The following is a 6876-nucleotide window of genomic DNA, read 5'->3' on the forward strand; positions in this document are numbered from 1 at the left end:
TGCGGGGTATTTTTACGCTGTTCGTGCCCAGCGGGAATGCGATGATTTCATGAATCATTTCGGCTGTAATCTTATACAATGTATGTTCGTTGCCCCCGAAGGGACTGAAGATGCGTCGTTCATTTTCTTCTTCGCGTTTTGTACGTCCGTTCTTGAAAAATATGCGACAGGATTGAAGTTAGAAGGTCAAGTTGTGATCCTTTTTACGCAGATCTGTTCCTCATAGACCATTCTTAAAGAGAGAAAAATCTTCATTGTGAAATGCATTGTTAAAATTGTGATAATGAACAAACCCAGATCTATTCAAATTTTTAAATGCGTTTGTTTCTTCTTCTGAACACCGATTAAACTAGCTTAAAGGTAGGGAATCCCATTTGCATGCCTTAAATGAAGAGTTGTATAAATACAGTGGTATGTTGAAGAGAGTATCATTTTAGAAATTCCCATAAAGTATTGAAAGTGGAAGGTAACATTTAGTACAGTTTTTATTGACCGTTAGATTTTGAACTGAATTTTTTTCGGGGCTCACCGTAAATTCCAGTACATTACTAGGCTACCTTTGCAGACCCATGCACTGCATGTGTGTCCATCATGTACATTTTGTGAAGAAAGTTCATCAAAACTTACAAACATTTCTATATACATTCTTGCCACACACTCTATATGTTATTACATCAGCTCTTATACTTTTAGATTTGTGTTTATAGATAAAAAAATACAGAAGACTGCAACAAAAAGGCTTAAGTGTGGCTGACACACACAACTACTGAGCAGTTGAGTTTTGTGCATTATTCAAATTGTAGATAACTGTTGACTTCCAAATTTCTCAGCAGTGGCCTAAACAAGTCCCCTGAGGTTCATATTTAATGTTTTGCTGCATTTTGGGAGGTCTGTAAAAGGTATCCCCTACCTTTAACATGCGTTATTCAACTATTTTTACGCTACTGTCATATTTGGCGAGATCGTGATGATTTCAGAGTAACATACGTGTGTCGTTTACCGGAACTTGCGAGGTTATTTTACGCTGTTGGTGCCCAGTGGGAATGCGATGATTTCATGAATCATTTCGGCTGTAATCTCATACAATGTATTATCATTGCGTCCCGAAGGGATTAAAGATGCGTTCTTTATCTTCTTCCGAAAATCCCTTCGCGTTTTATTTTACGCTACTGTCACCCGGCGAGATCGTGAAGTCATTAATTATTTCGGCTATAATCATACACTCATATTTGCTAACCAGCACCAGCGAAAGAACTGGAAGTCGGGACTTACAAATGGAAAGGATCATAAATGTTGAGTTGCACACGCATTCCAATTTCCATATTGCCTCGAGTGTCGTTACATGAAAAATTTTTTGAGTGCGTTATCTTTTTTCCCTTGTTGCGCTGTGGTCTGACCACCTACAATATTACGCAGTGTGTGATCTCGCAAAAAAGAAAATCGAATGATTATGTTTAATATTTAGTAGGAACATCTGATGGTATTAGTGTGTCTTATTGCGTGGTTTAGAAGAAAACATGGAAGGAACCGTTCTCTGCAAAACGGGAAAAAGACATGGATAGCGTGAATTCGATTTTCAATGTTTCGTTTGTCGCGTGTTTGAAGAGCGGCAAGTCAAAAAATGGTACCTCGTTATATCCGACCAAATTTCTTATGTTTTTCTTTATCATGATGCGCCAAAAATGTCCTCGTTATAACCAGAATCTCGTTATAACCGAACTCGTTATCACCGATTCGTTTAGCCATAGGTTTACACGCAAAGGAAAACGGGACCGACACGATCACCTCGTTATAAGCGGTTCCTCGTTATAACCGAACTTGTTATAACAGGGTTTCACTGTACACTTTGGGAATGACAATTTCCAAATTTTCCACAAAAAGTGTCCTTCCATTCTAATAACACAAAAGCTCCGTCGAGTGGGAGGGAAATCGACCTCCCCCTAAGCTCTACCTCACTACACTTTGTACACACACAGAGATGATGTACACTCTGAATAAGAGCTAAATTCTGTGATTTTAACAGTTCCCTGAAAAAGCTGTATTCATTTCTTCAATTATTACTTTGGTATTAAACCAAAAGTTTGCATCAGATCGCTGAATTTCGGGTCTGAAAATGCAAAATCACATGTGGGAGGAGAAATGCCCCTTATCTACACCCTTTTGTGCTTTTTTTTTCTGTTTGAATTGCTTAACAGACAGCGTTCATAGCATGATAATTATTCATCATAAAAATTAATACAATCATTTTATTTGAATAATACCATTTTATAGGTAAATTGTTCATTGTAATCTACATCAAAATATTCTGCTACCTTAACCAAGTGGGACTCTTTCAAGTCGATATAACTTGCAAATGTGCATAAAATTGCACCATTTACAACATCAAAATGCAAAGAGTTCTCACCGTGGGAGGGGGAAACCCCCCTCCCTCACCCTCCCCCCTCGTTCGCTTCGCTCCTCGCATCTAACTGCTCCCCCCTAAGATCAAATCCTGGCTATGCCGGTGATAGGCCCCACTATTTAGTAGGCCTTCACAGTGATGTACAGGCGGAGCAAGAGCTGAAAAGCAATGATTTAGTCATTCAATTATATATGAATATTTCACCAAAAGTGTGCACCAGATCGCTGAATTTCAGGTCTGAAAATGCAAAGTCTTCCTCATGTGGGAGGGGGGTATCCCCCCTCCCACATGAGGGAGTTTATGCATTGAGTAATTTTCAAGGTATGAAGAAAGAGTGTAATTACAGTATAAAATTTTTCTTTTTTTGCATTTAAACCTAGCCTTGACCTTTAACCTTTGACCTTTGACCTTCTGGCAGGAAATTTTCAAGAGAATCTCCATTAGGTAATACATGTATATAAAGTTTTAAAAATAATAATGCAAGCATTGCATATACTAGTAAATGAGGGGAATAGTAAAATTTTGAAGAGTTGACCTTGACCTTTGACCCCTGACTATTGACCCATGACCCCTAAATTCCCTAGATAATCCCTGCCAGTCAGTATATGCATTTGCACCAAGTTCCATGAAGATACATTGAACCATTTGCGAGAAAAGTGAAATTGTAACATTTTCACCTAACCTTTGACCTTTTGACCTTTGACCTATGACATGAAACTCTCTCTGGAGAATCTTTATGCAGTAGTACATGTCCACACTTAGTTTCAAGAAAATACCTTCAGGCACTGCATGGATATGGGGGAAATAGCAACATTTCTAGCATTTGACCTTGACCTTTTGACCTCTTCCCAATGTCACTAAAATCTACTCCACTAATTGCCCCATCATACATCATCCTTGGACCAAGTTTGGTGAAAGCTGCTTCATCCAGTTTTGAGTTATCACATAAACAGATAAATTTCAGGATTTGACCTTGATCTTTGACCTTTGACCTCTGTCCGATTTCACTCAAAAATTAATCATTGACAAGTAATTGTCCTACCATACATCATCCTCCGACAAAGTTTGGTGAAATTTGCTTGATCCAGTCTTGAGTTATCGCGTAAACAGATACAATTTCTTGATTTGACATTGACCTTTGACCTTTGGCCGATTTCACCCAAAATCTAATCAAGTAATTGCCCTATCACACTTTATACTTGGACCAAGTTTGGTAAAATTTCAGTCAATATTACTCGAGTTATCGCGTAAACGAAAGCGGACGGACGGACAACCCGAAAACATAATGCCTCTGGCACCACTTCGTAGCGGAGGCATAAAAAGGTCTTCATACTTTTAAGGTCTGATTTTCCGCCAAAAGTCATCTGACAAGCAAGAAAAAGAAAAGAAGTAACAAGAACAAAACGTCTTCATATTTTTGCTGCCACTTTCCTCCCACTTTATATTTCATGCAAAAGAGTGGGACATTCGATCCCTGTATAGTGTGTGTGTGTGTGTGGGGGGGGGGGGGGTACACCAAGCTTCTCTCCCCCCCCCCCCCCCCCCCCCCCCCCCCCAAGGCTGGGCCGGTCCAGTTATGGGCTTGTAATCGTGGTAATGGTGGCTATCGCCGATCATCCCCCCCCCCCCCCCCCCACTCCTCAGTATGAATTTACGCCGTTGATAGACACAAATAAACATGCACTGAGCTATTCTACATAATTTAGAAAGTTGTTGAAATGAGAGTTATATTGCTGTATCATCAAGGGAAAAATAAGCCATTGTGTAGTATGGAGTTTTCAGTTGCTAAAGGGTTAAATGATTTAGAAACATGCAATGAAAAAACTGGCTTTGCATTTCTTTTTTTAAAGAGTATATGAAGAGCTTGTTTGCAAAAACCAAAAAGTAATATTCAGTTCAATTCTTTTGAACCATCATTTTCTTTTAAAGAGTCTGTTAGCACAGAACACAAATAACGCAGAGATCAGATATGAATGTCAGTTACTATGTGTATTGGTTACCTATGAAATAGAAGGTTTAATCTTCAGAACTCTTCACAAAGAGGAAAGTGTGAAATTTTGTACTTTTCAATGTGTAATTGCAGCTAAAACTGACAAGTCCATTTCTCATTCTATTACAACAGCCAATATCTAAAGTCCATGGCAAGCAGTATAAAATTGGTGCATTGCAAATCTTGCAAATCAATTTACTTTCCAGTTTTAGCAATGCTCATAATAGCACATCCACACATTGGTTTTGGGATGAAGATGTGCAAGTCATTTTCTTTTTAAATGCATTGGAAATTGCATTGCCATGGTGACAGCATATTACAGTGTAACTGTATGGCCTTAATTTTTTGAAATGATCATGAAATTTGGTGTACAAATTGGTGACCATGGGTGAAGATGTCCAAGTCACATTCTTAAATGTCTGAAAAGCTTCATTGCCATGGTAACATCATATTACAACAATTGATCGGGAAAATATTAGGGATAGAAAATGTTTATTTTTCAAGCAAAATGCTCATGATCTTGGGACAAATGCAGGCCTCAAATTAATCAACGGCCATCGACGACCATGAGCATTGATGCCTTTTGGTTGGCCGTGATGCCTCCCAGAAAAATTATATTCTCAAGGCCATAAATTTACCTATTTTTTTTTTTGTTGGCTGTCATTTCTCCATCATATCACGCATATCGAAAGACCAATGAATTTATTCAGACTTACATAAAGCAGTATTGCTAGTGTACATATGTATACAGTCAACCTCGCGTAAGTCTACATAATCGGGACTGAGAAAAAACACGTCGACTTACACGTAAGTCGACATTTTGTAGACTTATAAAGGAAAACTAATTTCCCCTATACAGAGTAAGATCACGATGAAGATCGCCACCCAGATCTTACTCCTTTTGCCGCCAAAACATACCTACTGACATTAGCAACAATTATGTTTTAGTTCATGCATAAATCTCGCGCGGATTAGTAACGACAATGCACAATTTCCAAATTTCTTTAGAGATTTTGAGAGAGCGGGATCGGAAACCTGGGCCCGTTTCTAGACACTGTACGTTTTAAATTTGATTTGAAAAATCAAACGCATATTCCTCAAATTGCATGCAACTTTGCGATTTAAATTGAAGTACGTTGCTGCGAAGATATGCGTGTGAATTAATATGATTCTGTCGAGATAATTTTTCAGTGCCGACTGAGTTGAAATAAAATGTGTGATTTTCCCTCCCTAAGTCGCCATATTTGTTATGCTTATATTTCTGTTGCCATACTCTGAAAATGAATTGTTCTCGCTCTCCGATTCGCAACATTACCGCTCTGTACGGCACGGGCCAGTCTGAAATAAAAAGAAAAAAAGTTTGTTAATCCAAAAACGACATGTTTACTAACCTTCGTAAAAACAAATCTCTTTCCATCGTCGGACTAATTTAAGTTTCGACTGAGATTTAAACCTTCAGCATCGCGAACTGTAACAATAATTTGCTACTATTTTTTCATTGACATTTCTTGAAGTAGCATGCGTTTCGGTAGTTTGAAACGTGTAAATGTAGCGATGTCTTTCCCCTGCTAGTGCAGACTAATTTCGGTCACGGTGAAAGTTCCGCTATGAAATAAAAAGTACTGCAAGTCTTTTCAACAATAACAAACTTCCGTATAGATTTTTATGCGTAATAAAACGCAGTTTCTAGTTTCGTACAAAAACTGCAAGTCTTTTCTGAAACGCCTTGCATTTTAAATACAGCATTGCTTGTGATTTGATGGACTTGCATTTGATTTTTAGAATTGCGTTTAAACGCAATTGAATGTAAGTTTCTTACAATTTTCTAGTTTCGGATGATTATCAAACGCAAGTCTTTTCTGCGTTCTGTGTGATTTGATGGACTTGCTTTTGAGTTTTGGGGTTGTGTTAAATTTTTAATTTTGCGTACGAAATAAGAAATAATGCAAGTCTTTTAAAAAAATAACGCACTTTGGTAGATGTTTAGAGATGCTGTTAAACGCAGTTTCTAGTTTCTTACGAAAACCGCGAGTCTTCTCTGCAACGCTCTTGCGTTTGAATACAGCGTTGCGCGTTATTTGATGGACTTCATTAGAGTTGTGTTTAAAACGCAATTGACTTGAAAAAAAAGTTCCCTACAATTTTCTAGTTTTATATGATTATCAAACGCAAGTCTTTTCAGCGTTCCATGTGATATGATGGACTTGCAATTGCATTTGATGTTTAGAGTTGCGTTTAATTTTTAATTTTGCGAACGAAATGAAAAATAATGCAAGACTTTTCAACAATAACGCACCTCCGTAGATGTTAAGAGATGTTATAAAATGGGTTCAAGAATGTAGCCAATTGGAAGCGCTGAAATGAGTCACGTGTGCGTGCATTAATTTCTCACTAACAAGCACGGCCTGACGTCACAATGTTTACACTAGCAATGCGCACTCAATCAGTTGTTACAAATGCGTCGCGCGCTACTATACGCGCTGTC

The sequence above is a fragment of the Diadema antillarum genome, unplaced genomic scaffold (assembly GCF_040938485.1).
Source record: "Diadema antillarum isolate AM-2024a unplaced genomic scaffold, OU_Dant_1.0 seq00001218_RagTag, whole genome shotgun sequence".
Taxonomy (NCBI): Eukaryota; Metazoa; Echinodermata; class Echinoidea; order Diadematoida; family Diadematidae; genus Diadema; species Diadema antillarum.